Raw genomic sequence first — 21,224 nt, 5'->3', positions numbered from 1 at the left:
ACAAAAGAAACCTAGAGAAGCCATTCTCGTGTATTCAAGGTTAGATATGAAAAATGATTATTTTGCAAAGTAAAAATTGTTAGTTTTGAACAAAAGGATTAAAGTGAAAGTATTTCAATTTTTTTATGAAATTTATATAATTATAGAAGAGAGGGCTATAGAAGGATGAAATTGAGATCTGTTTCAAAATCGAAGCTCAAATTTGAAAGATGTTGCAATTTCAGTTTTAAAGACTAAATTGAATAGAATGTAAAACTTTAGGGATATTAAAAAATTGAATTGACATATGCTTATAATATGATGTTGTAAGGTAATTGGAATTGATAAATTGAAATTAATTACCATATAGATCGGGATTTAAATCAATCGAAGGATAATCGAGAAAAAGACAAAATTACAGATTAGTCCTTGATGTTTCATTATTGTTGTTTTTGTTAGGTAAGTTTATATGGAACTTAGTATATTATTTTATGTTATGCTTGATTTATATTATAATGTTAGTTTAGGTTAATTGTAATTTGATAATGTTAATATCTAAAAGACTAAATCATAAAGTATGAAAAATATAATTATTATGAATAGATGCAATGTATTTAATGAATGTGAAATGATTATATTATTGAATGATATGTATATAATAATATTACAAGATTTGAAATGGTACGAAAATGATAACAGTGCCCGTGTGAACTTAGTAAACCATTAGGATGCGAATGACATGTTATTAGGGTTCAAACGGAAAATGTAATGGTTCAATTGAAAAATGAAAATGGGTGTTTGTGTCACACCTGGATGTCCCAAATACTCGAACTCGAGTAAGAGTCAAGGATCCTATCGTATAGGAGCAGAATCTCACAGACACTAATAAGGCACTTAAAAAACTTAAGTGGCTGGTTGAGGAAGAGTCAAATCTTAAAACCAGTTTAGTTAGATTAGAACTGGCTGGTTCCATAGTGGAAGACACAATAATTAGGGTTGAGTGGTAGCAACGGTCTGTGGAGATTGTGCTAAGGGGGTATAAATAGGACTAATTGGAAACAAAATTCTTCATAATTATGTTCACCATCTTCTCTTTCTTGAAACCAAGTATCATCTGCTTTGGACAGTCTAGAGAAGAAGATGAGGTAGCTGTATGAGGCTTTGCATTTTGTTGCCATTGTAAGGAGCCAAGTTTGGCAATAAAGGAATAGAGAACTGCAATTAAGGTGAGGGAAACTCAAGCAAGATCGACAAGCTAAGTTACTAATAAAAAGAAAAGCAAAGTGAGATTCTATACTTCAATATGGTTGGTATGAACCCTACTAGGTCAGTATGGCATGTATGCATGATGAAATGAGTTTTCGTCACTACATGTCAATAAGCATGAAATAATCATGGTATGATTTAGGGGCTTGAGGTTCTTCATGCCACTGTGTTGAATGATATTGTATGCATGCTTGCATGATAACTGTGGGAAAACCTCAAAGGGTCAGATGAAGATAGGAAGGGAAATGGGGAGAGAACATTAGTTACCGCCTCAAATGAAACTCCAAACCTTGCAGAGGGAATATTGCGATGTTTGAGCATTAAGGTTAGGTGGTGTAAAGGAGGTGATCAAACAACTTGTTGCCACCGCCCTCCCTAGCACTAGAGGACCCTTTCTCAGGTTTCAACCTCTTGTGGCTACTACTATTAGCTTGTGCATTTGAAGTGACCGCATCCATGGCTTGTTGCGCATTCTCAAATAAGGCTTTAATATCCATGGCCCTAGGTTGGGGCAAGGCTGATGGAGGCAAGGGAAGAATAGGACCTGCACGAGGAATAACTAGGTCAACAATGCCTTCAGCTAAATTCTTACCAGAGGACTCACCCCTGAATCCTGGACTTGAGGCAAGCCAGGGATAGGGTGGAATGCTGCAGATGGTATAGAAGAAATTTATGGGCTCCCTCTATCTCTCAACAAGAACCTCAGCATACTCACCATTAGCACCAAATGGCCATGCCTCTTCGGCGGGCTGAACCATTCTAGGACTCATGCCATGGTAACGATTGGATACACGTCAACTATTGCAGCTTTTATCCTCCAAGAAATAGCGGAAACATTTATAATCGTAAGGGGATTCTTTAACTCTAAAGTCGATCTCGGACTCAACCTTTCAAGTATCTCCATAGTGACTTTTATGTCTAAGGATTGGGACTAATGGCAAATGGACTCGGTAGGAATAGACCGCCTTGTGGGGAAATCAAAATCATTGGGAAGTGTTTTTTTCACCAGAATAAATTTTGTACGGTTTAAACGAAGGTTCGGAATCCAATTTCTATGTATGGGCTTACGACCCTTGTGAAGGCTAAAATAAGCCATTCCAACTGAAGGCCCTCAAGTCACGACCTTCAACTAGTAAAAGCACTGAAACACACCCAGAAAAGGCGACTTATTGCGACTACTAAAATGTAGGAAGGACACTATTAGGGTCCACAAGGATAAACTAGACAACTGCCCTGGTGTAATCTCATACTTTTTGAGTACACCACAAAAGAAAAAATACAAAGGGAGGTGGAAGCCAACCTCCAACAAATAGAGTGGTAGAAGGAGGCCTTCACTAGAATCGTTTAGGCGCCTTTCCTCAATGACAATTTCAAAATGATATGCAAAATTGGGCAAATAGATTCCATGGGCTATCAAATGTTTCACCATCTCCTCTTAAGTGGTAGAACACTTGTACAGTGGCATCCCTAAAAGAATACTGTCTCTAGAAAATATGGTTCAGTGTCACCTAGGATCGTGGAAACATGTGGAGGATCCTTCTGATTCCATAAAAACCCTTGGCCTGTCCACCCTTCATCGGTGCAACTTTAGACATGATAATTTAATGTGCTATAAGCAAAAAAAGGAGGAGGATTACTTGAAAAGAAATGAATGCTCATGGCAAGTAAGTAACTCCAGTGGAAGGAGTAAGAATGAAGAAGGAAGTCGAATGAAGCAGACTTGGGGTTTAAAAAGAACTTAAATAACGAGGGAAAGGCTGTTCTAAAAATGAGTATTTGATCAAAAGATCTTTACAAATCTCGGTTTAAATAACCAAACGTCAGAAAAAAAATTTGGTTGAAAAAGGTACAAAAATAGTTCAAATTCCTGAACCAGATTTTGACACTTGTCAATAGAGGGGAGGGTTATGTTAACCGCTCGAATAGAAAAGAAAGCGGGAAACTTCGTCAAAATGTATTGCTCATTGAGTATCTGCTAGAATTGGTATATGAAACTTACCTAGCACAAGGTGTGAGTTAGGGACTCTACCAGAAATGCTGAAAAACTACTTGAAGGAGGATAACCTCCACACGTGTGATGTACAGGTTCGCCATTTGGGTGGAGTGGCTTAAGATGCTTAGAAGTAGGCTAGACTACGTAGGTAAGTAAGGACACCTGCCTCTAAGTTAAGGTAAGCGGTCATGAGAATGGTTAATTTCTTAAAAGCTACCCTAGACATACCGCAAGTAGAAATTTCAAGGACGCAATTTCTTTTAAGGTTGGGGGAGTTGTCACACATGAATATTACAAACATCCAAATCAAATTGAATAGGAGTAGAAATTCACGGGCACTAATAAGACACTTAGAAACTTAAGTGGCTGGTTGAGGAAGAGTCAAATCTCAAAACCAGTTTGGTTAGATTAGAACCAATTGGTTCCGTAGTGGAAGACACAATTAGGATTGAGTGGTAGCAACGGTCTGTGGAGATCGTGCAAAGGGGGTATAAAGAGGATGAGTTGGAAACATAATTATTCATAATTCTATTCACCATATTCTAAACCAATTATAATCTTCTTCAGACAGTCTGATGAAAAAGATAAGGTAGTTGTAGGATGCTTTGCATGTTGTTGCCATCGTGAGGAGCCAAGTTTGGTAGTAAAGGAATAGGGAATTACAACTAAGGCGAAGGAAACTCTGTGACACCCCTAAAGTGACCCTAGTCGGAAAGTGGTTTCGGGACCACGAAACCGAGTCACAAAAATAATTAGATGTTATATTCTGTGCTTATTGTATGTGGAATTTGTATGTGTGAATATTTCGTGCCTTGATTTTTATCAAGGCGGTGTTAATTTATAAGAAAGGACCCATGTGATAAGACTTGATAATGTGATAGGTGAAATTTAAAGTGGCCAAATAATGCATGAGTTATTGACATGAGGGACTTGCATGTCAAATGGACCACTTTTAATTAGTGGCCGGCCATAATGATAGTTGATAGATATTATATGCATTTCATTTTAGCATGATAATAGTTAGTGGCTTTATATTATGGAAGAAAGAATAATTAAAAGAAGAAATGGGTGATAAAAACAAAGGTGGTTCATCCTCACTCTACCATTGCCGTAACTTGAGATTAGAAAGAAAAAAAAAAGAGAACATGCATGTAGTTCATCTTGGAGGCCGAACAAAGGAGAAAGAAAATAAAATTTGTGGCTTTGAAGTTTCGGCCATTTGGAAGCAACAATTCAAGGTGAAATTCAAGTTGTTTTGTTAATTTTTAGTATCATTGAATCCCTTACTTAATTTTCTCTAAAACCCATGAGTTAAAATTTGTTTTGGTGAATAATTGATGTTCGGCCATGAGTTGATGAGCTAAGAAATTTGAGTTTGATGTTAGAATTTAAAAATCAAGTGTTAGATGAATGCCTTTTGTGTTACGATTTTATGTGATTTTTCCTAAATTGTCTATGAATTTTTGGTTGTTGATTTCATGGTAATGGTATATTGAATCCATGATTTGAATTCATGAAAATTTAGTAAGGTTGCATTCGGCAACTTGCTTGGAATTAAGAAATGATGTCTAAGCTTAGGTGATTTCGATGATGATATATATATTCATAAGTATATTTAGCTGATTCGGCTTTGGTATTTGCATAGAAAAAAATATGTGTGAAGTTAGTTGCTGTGTTTGGTTAAGGTACTATAAATAGCTTATGATTAATTCATCTTTGGTAAGTTTCATGTATGATATGCTATGGCTTTGAGAATGCATTTTATAAATTAGTTCGAAAAGGAGTGAAATAACAATTATATGTTTGACTATGTATTGGATATTTTGGTTTGGTTTGTCAATGCAATGTATGCGCTTAGGTTATGCTTAAATGGTTAGTGGAAGTAAATGATGTAATGTCAACCATAATTTTATATGTTAACAAATATTATGCTATTTGTTATGATTGGTATGAGTTAAAATGCGGATGTGTATAGATAAGCAAAAGGATATGTTTAGTATTTAGTTAAAGTAACGAAATTGTACTAAAGAGAGTATTAATGCATGTTTGGTACTTGAGATGATTGAGGTGGTGATCTCGAAGCTAAATGTTATAAGGAATAAGTGTATTTCTTGCTAACCGAATTATAATATAATCGAATGTGGTTTTACACAATAGTGATGTGATAAGTTTAAATTTGGTTCATTAGCTCAAGAACTCAAGGAAACAAAGTCGGATCGTGGAAAAAGGGAAATTGGTCGAATAGTCGGAATTGACGTACATTAGCGATCGAGGTAAGTTTTAAGTATTAAAGCCTATAATGTGATTGAGTATGATATGTTAAGCACATATTAAAAGAATCATAACTCTATTGTAAATCTTTATGCATATAGCCTAATGGTTATTATGAAGTATAGGTAAGTTATTGATATGATATGTTGCCAAATGGATATGATATTATGAAGTGCTGAAAGGATATGTCAGAAGAGTAAAATTGTGATAAACCTGCTCAGGACAGCAGCAGTAACATGAATTTAGAAAATCAACATAAATTCATGGATTTGAATTAGAGGCTGAATGAGACATGAAATTAAAGCTTAATGAGTCTAGTTTCTTATAAAAGAAACCGTGTAAGCAAAGGAATTTCTGATAATGAGAAATTTGATTCGTAGTGAAGAGTGGTCAGATTAGTCAAGCAGTGAAACAGGGGAAAACTTTAAGAAAAAAATCTGGTATTGATTGGCCAAACCTAAAATTCTGGAAATTTTATGGATGGAAGACATACGAGTCTATATTCAGGAAAAATTTACGGAAAGTGATTTGGAGTTTTGTAGCTCCAGTTATAAATAATTTAGTGACTATTGCTCAGGAAAAACAGCTTGTGCTGAATTTGAGATTGTGCTGTAAACCTTGATAAACTTGTTTTAGTTGCTTATAAGCTATTGATTAAACCCATATGTGAATTCTAAATTGTGATAAGGCCTAATGGCCGATGTGATGAATGTGAAATTGTATATATGTGATAAGGCTTAATGGCCGATGTGATGAATGTGAAAGTGTATATATGTGAATAGGGCCTAATGGCTGATGTGATGAATGTGAAAGTGTATATATGTGATAAGGCCTAATGGCCGATGTGATGAATGTGAAAGTGTATATATATGTGATAAGGCTTAATGGCCGATGTGATGAATGTGAAAGTGTATATGTGCGATAAGGCCTAATAGCCGATGTGATGAATGTGAAAGTGTATATATATGTGATAAGGCTTAATGGCCGATGTGATGAATGTGAAAGTGTATATGCGTGATAAGGCTTAATGGCCGATGTGATGAATGTGAAAGTGTATATATGTGACAGGGCCGAGTGGCCAATGTGATGGATGTGAAAGTGCATAAATGTGATAAGTCCCGAAGGGCATTTGTGTCAGTACTATATCCGGGTTAAAACCCCGCAGGCTTTATGCGAGAATATTATCACTGATTAATGTCCTTAAGATTCGTGCTTGTACTATATCGAGCTCTAAAGACCCGATGACTACGTGTGGGGATTTTGTCCGGGTAAGACCCTATAACTTCGTGTGGAGATTATGTCCGGGTAAGACTTCGTAATAAGAATTGCTTATAAATATATTCAATGCGAAAGGTTAAACAGGTATGTACTCCAAGTTTATATGTGAGCTTGATTTGCACTAAATCATAAGGTAGTTATGTGATGCATACGAGAGCAATCTATGAGACTATTCCTATGATTATGTGACATCGGATCAGTGTGAGAGGTGATGTGAAATCATACGATATATCTATGTCACATGAGCTCACTTTTATGTGAAAGTTTATCTGCCTATTGTATATGATGAGATGTGCAGATTCGGTAAAGGGATGGTAAGCCCGAAGGAAGAGTGAAATAAAAATACGAACAACTATGTTATAATTTGATTGTTATCTGTTGACACTGCTTAAAACTTACTAAGCATTGTAATGCTTACTCCGTTTACTCTGTTTCCTCTGTTTTATAGATCTCATTGCGAAGCTACAGGCTCGGGGATCGTCAGCAACTAGTCACACTATCACTATCCACTGTTTGGTACTGCTATGTTTCGGATTGTCTTATGGCATGTATAAAATAGACTAGTGGCGGAAGAATATTTTGGTTAATGTATATAGCCATGCGAAAATGGCTTATATATGTTCGAGCATAATGTTATAATCATTTGGTATGGAATGGTTAATCGCTATCATGATTTGTGCTATTTATGCAAAAAGGGCTAGTTGAATCATGGAAACTATGAAATAGGTAAAGTCTACCTTAAAGGCAGATGCTGGCAGCAGCAGTGATGTAGATTTGGAAAATCACTAAAAATAGTAGGATTGGAATTAAATAGTGAATAAATTATGTAAACGAAACTTGATGAATCTATATTCATAGGAAAGTAACGAAATGATCATATGGACAGTATGTTAAGAGATATTCAGGTTCTCGTGAGACAGGGCCAGAACGGTTTCTGGATTCCCTGTTCCGACTTTGGAAATTCATTATAAATTAACCAGAGATAATTAGGAGTTATGCCATATATGTCTGGATTCCTCTCTGAGTCTAGTTTCTATAGAAACAAACGGCATCAGTATTGAAGTCCTGTGCAGGGAGATATCCAAGTTGTAATGCGCAAAGGTCAGTGTAGTCGATCCCTGTAACATGGGAGACTTTGACTAATAAACTGTACTAATTTGCCTGACCAAAAATTCTAGAAAAAATATGTAGATGGGCATATGAGTCTAGTTTCAGGGAAAAATTACGAAACTGATTTTCGGGTTGTGAAACTCAAGATATGATTTTTAAGGTGACAGTGTCGCAGTTAGCCAACTGCCTGGAAAATTTTAAAATGGACTGCGATAGTAAGCGAATTTAGTCTGTGAACCCCTCGTGTCCGACTCCGGCAACAGTCTCGGGTACGGGGTGTTACAAACTCGGGCGAGATCGATATGTTGAGTTACTAATAATAATGAAGCCATGTCAGATTCTATACTTCAATATGGTTGGTATGAACTCTACTAGGTCAGTATGACATGTATGCATGATGAAATAATTTTTCGCTACTGTATGTCAATAAGCATGAAATGGTTATGGTGTGATTTAGGGGTATGAGGTTCTTCATACCATTGTGCTGAATGACATTGTGTGCAAGCTTGCATGATAACTGTGGGGAAACCTCAACTGGTTAGATGAAGATAAAAAGGGAAATGGGGAGAGAACATTAGTTACTGCCTCAGGAGAAGCTCCGAACCTTGTGAAGGGAACACTACGGTGTTCGGGCATCAAAGTTAGGTGGTGTAAAAGAGGTAATAGGAGCAGGCTTCAAAAAATAAGAAATATGGTTTAGTATTTATGACGAAGATGGTATCGACTAGTCCTTTAATGCGACACCATGACAACGGTATATGGCGTAAGCCCATAGATGAAAGAGGCTATCGCATCTTGGTATGTCGTATGTAGCATAATACCATAGGTGAAAGACACCATGGCAGCATGATACACAGTAAAATGGTAAAGGCATAAGACCATGGATGAAAGACGCCATGGTGACCCGATATGAGGTATAAGATGTAAGACCATAGGTGAAATATGCTATGATAGCCAAGTATGATGAGTAAGACCATGGATGAAAGACACCATGCCTATAACACCCCGGATTTTAGGGTTAGAAGTTTTGAGATTTGTAGTTGGGGGCAGTGGCTAGGTCGAACAATTGGGTTGGTTTTTGCATTTTAATGTCAGAATAGGCCTGCTGGTCTGGTGGTTGGTTGTGTGTTAGTGTACTTTTTGGGTTCTAGGTTGAAATCCTTATGTGTGTATTTTGAGGGATTATTTAATTCTTTTTATCTTAAATTTGTTTTAATTTTGAGATATTAATTTATCATTTTTATTTATTTTATTTTAGGGATGAAAAAAACTCAACTAACGTACATTCCCCATTTTTGAGTTTTTTGTAAACATTATTTTACTTTCTTATTTCTTCCTTAAAATAAATAAATTTCTTTGAATTCTTTGCTTTTTCAATTAATTTTTGTTTTTCTAGGGAGTTTTTCTACGTATATTCGATTTTCAAAAGCAAAAGAGGCATGTTTTGTTATTGGGTTTAAATAGAATTCTTTTCGTTTTATTTTTATTGTTAAAATGAAGTTTTTATAAATTAGTATGTTAACCTGAGGTTTTTGAATCGGCTTGGTGGAGTGAGTTGAACGATTCTGGGTGCTCGATTTTCCATCTAAGGTGTGTGTTCTGAAACTATTTAACTTGGATTCGAATTGTTGTAGAATTAAGTAAATTCATGTGTGTTTCGGTGATTGCGTGATCGTAATGTTGTATCGCTGTAAAATTGCATAAAATTTGATTAATTATGGTGTGTTTCTAAACTATTAGAGGTTAAGGATCATTTAATGTCGAAATTCACATTTGTCAAGCTATGTTAAGGTGGTTTCATGAGCACATGGGTGGTCACATGGGCGGTCCACACGGCGTGTGAAATTAGGGATTAGGGTTTTAGGTAAATTTTGGTGCCACGCGATCGTGTAGCTAATTTGGGGATTTTTAATCAATTTTCACATGGGCGTGTGACGCACACAACCATATCTGCTCTGCACCTTATTTTAACACAAATAGATAGAGAGTTACATGGGCTATCCGCACGACCATGGTCTTTGGTAACATGGACGTGTGTCACAATCACACGGTCGTGTGCCTCTCCTTTCACACAGGCGTGTGCTTCTTCGCACGGGCATATGCCTCATTGACATGAGCGTATAGACCCCTCACACGGCCTAGGCACTTCCACACGGTTGGGGCACACGGTCGTGTGGCACTGCTTCACAAATAATTATTCTGTGTCGAATTTTTGACCTGACCATGAGTCTATATGTTCTGACCCTTGGCTAGGCCTTAGTAAGGGTAGTCGAGACTCTGTTTTGGCTCGGAAACATGTGTTGTATGTAATTGTTTCACTAGTTTAATTATTTGTTAATGTGATGTTGCCTAGTAATTCTGTATCATAATATCTGATTCTGAACCTAGTCAATTGGATATGTGCACCTCTGATACTGTTTGACTATATGTAAACTGTTTTTGTAAGTCTGTTTGCATACATGTATTTGCATAAAGTTTTTGAGATTGGTTGTGAAGGGAAAGAAGTCTGATCTAATTCGACAGTTCCAATTGCATTACATCTGTAAAGCAGTTTACCGCACAGTATGATACATATGTCAGCTCAGCTGCATATTTTTATTTACATGGCTTAGTTCCGCATGTCGTGGTTTGTAGGGTGGATGGACCTATCATGGTCCTATGTGGTGTGCATGGTTGGTTGGGCTACCTTAAGCTCATTCATGGTGTGAATGGGGATCGAAGTGGTGTTCGATTGGAGGGGTGGGTTTGTTTTCAATCTGTTTTGCATTAGTACATTTTTCTGGTTGTGCAGCCATCTGTTTGTTTGAAAGATATGTTCACAATGGTATGGTGTGCATTATATGATACGTATGGTTGGAACATTGGTTTAGTGTTTACATTCCGAATTTGTAATAGCTTGGTAAGTACGCTTCGCTATTGAACTGCTAATTGAAATTCTATTTTGTACCTTTGTCGTTTGTTGCATTCTGAACTCACACTGAGCTCGTGTATCTCACCCCCTTCATTTCTCTCTTTCAGGTACTCTCATTTTCTATTTCTGGATATGGCATACCGGATGTCTCGGACAGCCACGTTTTAAACAAGCTAATAAATTATTTCTCTATTTCTGAGTTTTAATTAATGGTTTTGGATTGTAAGATTTTATAAGAACTGTGGTTTAAGTTTCATTTTGGGATTTTCCAAAATTCTTATTTTGGAATGTTTTCTTAACTTGCTGATTTATGTTCACGAATATTTTAAATATAACTTAAATTTTCTGATTGAAATCTAGATGATTAGTCGATCTAGTTCGAGATTAACATATTGGGTTCATAATGAAATTTGAACAAATAGTTTTGTAAAATGGTTTCCAGATCACTTCGGTGATCAATGTGACCTTTGAGTTTTGGACTAAACTTCTAGGCTGGGTTTTGAAGCGTTAGATTTAGTGGTATCAGAGCCAGGTTTGCAAAAACTCTGCCTGTGTTTTCATGAATCCATGTGCGCGCGTGTTCGTTTTAAAGAAAGAAAAGTGTTGATAAACCTTACCACAATATTTTGAAAGGATATGTGTTTCACTGATTTTAAGGAAATAAAATGTTGGAGACTCCGATGCTGGTCCAGGGTGGAAATTTGAAGCTGTAAGAATAGAAATGTTAGAGTGCATAGTGGGAGTGTAGTGGTAAGTTTTGTGTTTAGACAACTGTTCTGTTAGTGAAAAATTTCGGGGACAAAATTTCTTTAAGGAGGGGTGAGTTGTAACACCTAAATTTTAGGGTTAGAAGCTTTGAGATTTGTCTTTGGGGGTAGTGTCTAGGTTGAACAATTGGGTTGGTTTCCGCATTTTAGTGTCAGAGTCTGGTGGTTGGTTGTGTGTTAGTGTACCTTTGGGTTTTGGGTTCGAATCCTCATGTGTGTATTTTGAAGGATTATTTAATTCTTTTTATCTTAAATTTATTTTAAGTTTGAGATATTAATTTATCACTTTTATTTATTTTATTTTGGGGATGAAAAAAACTTAACTAATGCACGTTCCCCATTTTTGAGTTTTTTGTAAACCTTTTTTTACTTTCTTTTTTTTCCCTAAAATAAATCAATTTTTTTGAATTCTTTGCTTCTTCTATTAATTGTTGTCTGTCTAGGGAGTTTTTCTACGTATATTCGATTTTTAAGAAGTGAAAGAGGTAGGTTTCGTTATTGGGTTTAGATAGAATTCTTTTCGTTTTCTTTTAACTGTTAAACTTAAGTTTTTATAAATTTGTATGTTAAACTGAGGGTTTTGAATCAGCTTGCTGAAGCGAGTCAAACGTTTCTGGGTGCTCATTTTTCTATCTAAGGTGTGTGTTCTGAAACTATTTAACTTGGAATCAAATTGTTATAGAATTCGAAAAATCATGTGTTTCAGTGATTGTGTGATGTAATGTTGTATCGCTGTAAAATTGCATAAAATTCAATTAATTATTGTGTGTTTCTGAACTATTAAAGGTTAAGGATCATTTGATGTCAAAATTCACATTTTCCAAGCTGTTTTAGGGTGGTTTCGTGACTACACGGGTGGCCGCATGAGCATGTGCCACACACGAGCGATCCACATGATCGTGTGAAATTGAGAAGTAGGGTTTCAGGGGATTTTTCGTGTCGCACAGCCTGGCCACACGGCCATGTGGCCAATTTGGGGATTTTTAGTCAATTTTCACACGGGCATGCAAGGCTTCCACACGGCCGTGTCTGCCCTGCACCTTATTTTAGCACAAATGGTTAGAGAGTTACACGAGCTATCCACATGGCCATGTTCCTGGGTCATACGGGCGTGTGTCACAGTCACTCGGTTGTGTTCCTCCTTTCACACGAGTGTGTACTTCTTTGCATGGGTGTGTGCCTCCTTCACATGGGCGTTTAGACCCCCTACACGGCCTAAGCAGTTCCACACGGTTGTCTGGCCCTACTTCGCAAATAATTGTTCTGTGTCAAATTTTTGACATAATCATGAGTGTATGTGTTTTGACCCTTGGCTAGGCCTTAGTAAGGGTAGTCGAGACTCTGTTTTGGCTCAGACACATGTGTTATATGTAATCGTTTCACTAGTTTAATGATTTGTTAATGTGATGTTGCCCAGTAATTGTGTATCGTGATATCTGATTCTGAACCTGGTCGATTGGATATGTGCACCTCTGATTCTATTTGACTGTCTGTACGTTGTTTCTGCAAGTTTGTTTGCATACATGCATTTGCATAAAGTTTTGGGATTGGTTGCGAAGAGAAAGAAGTCTGATCTGATTCGGTTTTTCCAACTGCATTACATCTATACAACGGTTTATCGCACAGTATGATACATATGTCAGCTCAGCTACACATTGTCATTTACGTGGCTTAGTTCCACATGTCGTGGTTTGTAGGGTGGATGGGCCTATCATGGTCCTATGTGGTGTGCATGGTTGGTTAAGTGACCTTTAGCTCATTTGTGGTGTGAATGGGGATCGGAGTGGTGTTCGGTTTGTGAGGTGGGTTTGGTTTTAATCTATTTTGCATCAGTACATACTTCTGGTTGTGCGACAATTTATTTGTTTTAAAGATATGTTCACAATGATATGATGTCCATTATATGATACGTATGGTTAAGACATTGGTATGATGTTTACATTCTGGATTTGTAATAGCTTTTTATGTACGTTTTGCAATTGAGCTGCTAATTAAAATTCTATTTTGTAACTTTGTCGTTTGTTACATTTCGAACTCACACTGAGCTCGTGTAACTCACCCCATTCGTTTCCCTCTTTCAGGTACTCTCATTTTCTGTAGCTGGACATGGTATGCCGAATGTCTCGGACAGCCACATTTTAAACAAGCTAATAAATTATTTCTCTCTTTCTGAGTTTTAATAAATGGTTTTGGACTGTAATATTTTATAAGAATTGTGGTTTAAGTTTCGTTTTGGGATTTTTTGAAATTCTTATTTTAGACTATTTTCTTAAATTACGGACTTATGTTCACGAATATTTTAAACATAACTTAAATTTTCCGATTGAAATTTATATGATTAGTCGATCTAGTTCGAGATTAGCAAATTGGGTTCATAATGAAATTTGAACAAATCGTTTTGTAAAATGGTTTCCAGATCACTTCGGTGATCAATGTAACCTCCGATATTTAGACTAAACTTTTAGGCTGGGTTTTAGGGCATTACAATGGCATCATAAGATAGTATGCCAGGATGGCAGATCAGTGTATGACCATGGTAAAGAGGTTCCATGGAATCCACAGAGGTTGTCTGCTAGGACAATGAATATAGAATAAATAGTCTACCGAGACAGTAAACATGGAGAGGTCTGCCAGGACCAAAGAAACACGTGGGGAGAATGGTGTAAGACCTTAGTTCGACTAAGGGTATAACATCCCCAAGATTGAGTTAGTAAAAATTGGGTTAATAAATCGAGAGTGGTCATGCACGTATTTTTTTAAGATGACCTTTGCGTATTTGATAATAAATAGGTATCAAGTATAGTGATTAAGTAATGGTGGAGTTGTCCTTGACTACCTGAGTTTAAATTCCTTCCCTCACATTGTTTTTCTATTTGGTGCAATTTTGCTTTAAACTTTAGTAAATGTTACACCATGTTTTTATATAGATGTTGTAGGAGTGTCAATAAGCAAGTGAGTTGACCTAGTGGTTAAGAGCATAATTAGATAGGTCTTATGATCAATTCTTCACATCCTTATTATTTTTATTAAATTTTTGGCTCATAAAACCTTGGTCAAAGTTTTCATTATCGTCCATTACTAGTTACCATGTATGAGAAGATTCTTTCCTCTTTTATCTAGTAAGCATTCCCCCAGTAGCCCAATTTTAACTCCTTTGATCCACTATTTGTGCCTTTGTCCTCCCTATTGCCATTTTCTTCCTCTTACCATATCATGGCTGGCCAATGCACGTAGACACTCCTAAACCCTCGTTTTTATTTTTATTCACTTTTCTCTAATTTTTTTTGTCTTTTCCTCCACATAGAACCACCATTATTTTTACTATTTGCCACCAAAACACCACTATCGGCCACCATATTCTCATCTAACCACTACCACAACATCACAAAAGCTTTCCCTCTCTTCCACACCTCCTCCACAATTCATCGTCGTCGTGCCGCTACCATGACATCGTTGTACCACCTCCGTTATTGGTTACCATTTTTCACCAATTTTTATTTTCTCTTCACTTCTTTAGTGATAATTGATCTACTAATCCTCCTCTCTTAACTTCATAGATTATTTCCACGTTCCAATCTATTATTTTATTTTATTTAGATGTTGAACTCATAAGATAAATCTCCTCTATCGAACGATTATTCAGGCGATTGTTGATCTCTCCAACTTAATCTTAGTAATGTAAGTATCTATGGGGGAAACCCATATCAATTTATCCATTACTTATAACCGTGTATAATGGCTGATTTCTACGTGATTATTTTTTAAAGGTTGATTTGATTATCCGGTTTTGCTTTTCTCTCATCTTTTTCTCTCTTTTACTCATCATACAACCACTATTATTTTTACTATTTTCCACCAAAACACCACCATCGACCACCATTTTCTCACCTGAAAACCACCACGACATCACAAAAGCTTCCCCTCTCTTCCACGCCTCCTCCACACTTCATCACCATCGTACCGTTATCGTGGCATCACCGCCCCACCACTGTCGTTAGTCACCATTTTTCATTTTCTCTTAACTTCTTTAGTGATAATTGGTCTACTAATCCTCCTCTGTTAAGGTCATAGATTATTTCTATGTTCTAATCTATTATTTTATTTTATTTGGATGTTTAACTCATTAGATAAATCTCCTCTATCAAATGATTATTCCGACGATGGTTGATCTCTACAACTTAATCTTAGTAATGTAAGTATCTAAGGAGGAAAACCTATATCAATTTCTCCATTACTTATAATCGTGTATAGGAGCTGATTTTTACGTGATTATTTTTGAAAGGTTGACTTGATTATTTAGATTCTCTATACCAATAGTGGGAGATTTGTCTTTTTGTCTAATCATTAAAGATTGGAGTTTAGATCTAGTGAAAAGGCTAATCATCAGGTGTGGATTTAACTCATTAGAAAATTTGGATATGGACTTATCGTCAAATATTATATACATATTTATTTAAAATTGAAAACTTAAAAAGAGCTGCATAATGTGAAATATTCAGAATACCTTATGTATTCATAAAAAATGCTAAATTCATAATGAAGGGAAAATACAGGTAAGTACCTTAAACTAATTATTTTGTGAATGTATGTTATAATTGATGTGACTTAATGATTGTTGTGAAATTATGTATACTTACCAACTCTCATGATATGTGATTTTATGACAATATTGGTTATGCATGACATATATAAATCATGCCACTATTGTGATAATTGAGATATGATTCACGTATTAAGCATGTTGATTGTATTAATTATAAAACCGATTCACATGTTAAGCATGCCAACTATGTTGATTATAAATCCTGTTTGCATGTTAAGCATGCCATTGAAAATATTGTTCATATGCCATATCACATGCATAGGGTTGGAATGATTGTGAAAGGAATAAGACTTTGGTAGTTTTATTGCAATATTGAGTGGCTTGTCCACAACGCTATTAAGTGGTTTGACCACAACGATACAAGTTGACTGTGATATTGAGTGGCTTGGCCACAACGTGGTGTGTTATTGGATGGACGAGTTCTAGGAAACTCTTTATTGGTGTGTATTAGAAATCTATAGGATTTTTTTTGAAAAACTTGCATTGATTTCTAACAAAAGCTCTGGATTGACATTCTCATGCACCTTGATATATGTGAGATGATGTTGAATATAAGTGTTGCTATATTCATGAAATGTATGGATTAAATATTGGTCTCTTTTATGTTGAATTCACACTGGGCTTTAAAAGCTCATCCTTTTAAATTTTCCTACTTTAGAGATAACCCACGAGGTTAGGACTTGGATACGGCTATCAGAGTACTTTAACTTAAGTTTAATACTTATTTTGGGACTGTGGCATGGGACATTACTTTGGGGATTTTTATTCTGTTTTGCATGACTTGATTGCATGATATTAAGTTTTAAAAACTACATAAATTAGTGTTTGGTAAGATGCATGAAACTTGGTTTTTATTAAAACCTAAAAAAACACTATTTTATGCCACGACAATGGAAATAAGTTTTAGACAAAGATACAACTTAGTTTTTGAGGTTTTAAATTTTCTATTGATGTTTTATTGAATCTATAGAGAATATCGATTTTTAACAAAATATGGTTTTAGCAAAATTTTTCATTGCGATTTTTATAAAAATATGTCAATATTACATTTTTTTCTGCTGAGATTATGATAAATGAGTTTTAAAGAAAATTAGGCTTAGTTTTCAAAATTACTAATGTTTACGAATGAGATTTTAAAAACATTTGATTTATGAAGTTAATATGATTTTCCCGAATAATGAAAAATAACCAAGTTCTCTAGTTTTGAAGAAAACGATAAATGATCTTGAAATGTCATTGAAATATGAAAGTTTTGAATTTCAATCAAGCTTTTACAAATAAAACATCGAAATCATCGATTTCTCTAATTTTAATGTTTCTGCGAGATTAAGTTAAATATTTGATTTCACTAGTTTTTAACAATTCACGCTAATGGTTTAAAAATTATATTTGAAAACTAAAATTTTTTTCTGGAACATTCTATTGGCCATTATAGCTTTCCGAATTTGACCATAACGACTAGACTAGGTTTGAGAGGTTACAAAAGTAACCTAAGGAATCTGCCGGTATGGGAGTGCGGATAGTCTGTGAGGACTTTAAACACGAGAAATATGCGAAGTCAGCCCATAGTGATATGGTGTTACGGAAGGCCCACGAGAATGACGAATGTGGGAAGATCCGCTGAGAATATAAAACGTGGGACCCCAACGGGGAAGTTCGCCACATACAAGGTATGCCATATATTATGATCAAAATGACAACATGAATGACATGATGAATTACAAGATTTGCATAAGCGAGGTATGCCAAGGAGCGTGGTTCTCTAAATCAAAAAAGGGAGTCGCTAAGGGCAAAAAGCTAGTGGGGCAAACAGTACAACAACAAGTCCATTAAAAAAGTAGCGAATCTTATGACGGGATCCACCAGTGAGGGTTGCAGGGGCAAGACAAGTTCGTTGACAACGTCGCTAATAATAGTTTGCTAGGAATATCGAAGAATGAATAAAATATAAGGTCAGGGTAAGGCAGAATTAGGTGTACTGACCCACAAGAAGACATAAGTATGTGTTGTTGTAAGAATCCGCCAAATTTGGACGGATCATCTGATAAGACGACATTATAGAAGACGAAACATTAAGCGTTGGTTAAGCCAGGGAACCCATGTAGCTTCCGATGAAATATAGGGAGTGTTAAATCTTGCATTTAATTTCTTATTTGCTGGAATTGGAGAAAACTGTATGACTTTACTGAATAGGGTCTCACTAAGTTTGTTTGAACTTATGTTTAAAATGTATGGTTGTAGGGTCAAAGGTTGACTCGAGAATCATGATAGGGGATCAAGCCAAACGTAGCCAGGCCCAGGTGAATGTAGTTGTTTCATGTGTAGAAAGGAGTAGCCATCGAGGTCATGCCTCAGGGATTAGTTGACTGTATTTGTAGTGAAGTAATAAGTCTCACTAAGTTGTGGCAATTGTTGAGTCCATTGACTTGAAAAGGTGACACGAGCCCAGTACATGTATGAAACATAAATTAATTCATTGTTAAAATGAGAAGTTATTATCATTACACATGAAATAGATTAAAGACATAATTTGTGTGAAATGCAATTAATTGGTCTAGTACTTATTTAGTAATAATGAGTAATTATGGCATCTGATACCCGAACTTGGTGATCGAGTCGGGTATGAGGTGTTATAGTTTGATCAGGGATTAATACAATGACCTGAGATCTGACATTTTTTTGCTGATTCTTTGAAGCTAGTGTTAGCAACATCGAACCAAGCTACAATGAGCAACTGTGTTCTGAAGCTAGTGTTAGCATCCCAATTATGAAAGCTCAAGCGAGCAAATAGTCCCGTGTACCCAAGTTCTATTTGCCATAGTTCTCCAGGAAAAAAAGGTAATTAAACAGAAGTGAGATAGTTGAAAAGACTAAATATGAATTCAATAGATATGATTGCAAAATGAGCAAGGTTGAATGTCATGATATACAATGGTATGGTTGTACATATATACGAATTGATTATTATGATTTTATTATGTTAATATACTAACCTATTGGTTGTTGTATGCAATTGTACATGAATGTATAAGGATGCCAAGGAAATGCCATGTTATGTACCATTGTGTTTCAATTACTTAAATTGTTGTAATATCAATGTAAGCTAAGGTAATTTTCATATGGGCTTACTAAGCACTCATCATGCTTATTCATTGTTTTCCCTCTTTCTTGTAGATTGTTGACTTATGAAATGTGTTGATCAGAATGTCTCAAAGCTTACACTATTTGACTTTGACTCGACAGACTTTTGCTCATTTTAAGCTCAATTATGTGGCATGTACGTAGATGTTATATATAAGTATACTTGGAAATGATAATTTGTTGAAACGTGGTTAATCGTTGTGTTTGAGAAAGTTGATGTTTATATTATATATGTTTATGTTTGATATCATGTTAAGTTATAAATGTAGCACATGAATGACAAAATTTGAAAGTGAAATAGTTTGGTTAAAATGATGGAATTGAATGGATAAGCATGCTTGAATTTTTTGTGAATTCATAAGTAGAAATTATATGTTTAAGTGTCTAATTAACGTTTGATGGTTTGGTTGATTAATAATTGTCAAAATGTATGTTTAGGTGTGGTTTTGGATTGTTTTATGCAGGTTTTAAGAGTTCTTGTAAGCACCATTTGATTATGGATTGGTTTGGGCATGGAATAGGTAACAAATGGCTAAATTTGACCAAAAACAGAGTCCACGTTGAGACGATCAACTCTCCTTATAACAATGTCGGTCGATAGTATGTGACGTCTCGACATCGAGAGGCTGGACGTCACAACATGACAAACTGTTTGATGGCATCATAACATTAGCCTTAAATTTTCAAAACTTTACAATTTGATCTTAATTCATGCTCGGGTCAACATAAGATCTTTTATAAGCTCGATTAAGGCTCGAATTTAGTTGTGAATCATATTATGGATTTGTTTAAGTCTTAAAATTTTTTTGTTTGATATATTTATTGTATTTTGATAGAAGTTGCTTTGGAAACAGATGTGGCATCCTATAGGTTTGAGCTAGCGATCGAGTCGGGCAAGTTATGTTATGATTTAGTTGATTCTAGGACTAAAATGTTGCACGTATGAGTCAAGAAATACATGCCATAATAACATATGATATTGTGATGTCTTCTAATCCCATTTGACTTTGTTTTAATATATATTTACAATGTCAGCCAAATCAAATCGTGTCGTATCTAACAAAGTAGATAGTAATATTCCAGTCTTCGACTACGGAGCAAGCCATAGTGTTTCAGTTTTGCAAATTCCTGGATGTGAGGTGAGAGATTCCTTTCTCTAGATTATGAACCACTGGTTCACGCAGTTTTTGGGAGCTATCCCTTCAACTCCGCAACCTAATGTACAACCTCCACCCTCGATTGTGCCTCTAGTGTCACCTCTTTACCTTCCAAATCCTAATACAGTAATTGTTCATTGGCCTTCAATTGATAAGATTAAAAAATATGGGGTTGAAGAATTTTGGGGTACAACTGATGATGATCTAGCTAGAGCTGAATACTAGTCAAAGAATACTCAACGAGTTTGTGATGAAATGATGCGCTCACTTGAGGATAGTTTGAGATGAGTTGTATCACTACTAAAAGAAGAAGCTTATCAGTGGTGGACTATATTGACATCGGTTGTACCGATAGATAGAGTGAATTGGTGATAACTCTAAGATATAGAGTTATCTAAAACACTTTTTAGCTCGTAATTCTTGTAACTTCTGAGTAATTGATAACAAATATTGTGAATTTTATTAGAATTATGTTAAGTTGAATAAATTAATGATGAAAAAAAATATTTTTATTCAATATCATTGTAATTTTACTTATTTTTGCAAAATTGAAGCAGTTTTGTGCATCAGAAGAAAATTTGGACTTAAAGCTCACTTATTGAGACCCAAAGGCTGCAGAATTGCTATAGCCAAAGGAAGAATTAATTGGGTGCTAAATATTCAGCATCCATCTAAGGGAGAAGGCATCCATATGTCCAAGGGAGGACTAAAATTCATCTGTCTAAACCGTCCAAACTCCCTTCCATGC

The sequence above is a fragment of the Gossypium hirsutum genome, chromosome D01 (assembly GCF_007990345.1).
Source record: "Gossypium hirsutum isolate 1008001.06 chromosome D01, Gossypium_hirsutum_v2.1, whole genome shotgun sequence".
Taxonomy (NCBI): Eukaryota; Viridiplantae; Streptophyta; class Magnoliopsida; order Malvales; family Malvaceae; genus Gossypium; species Gossypium hirsutum.
Note: the sequence above shows the minus strand (reverse complement) of the source record.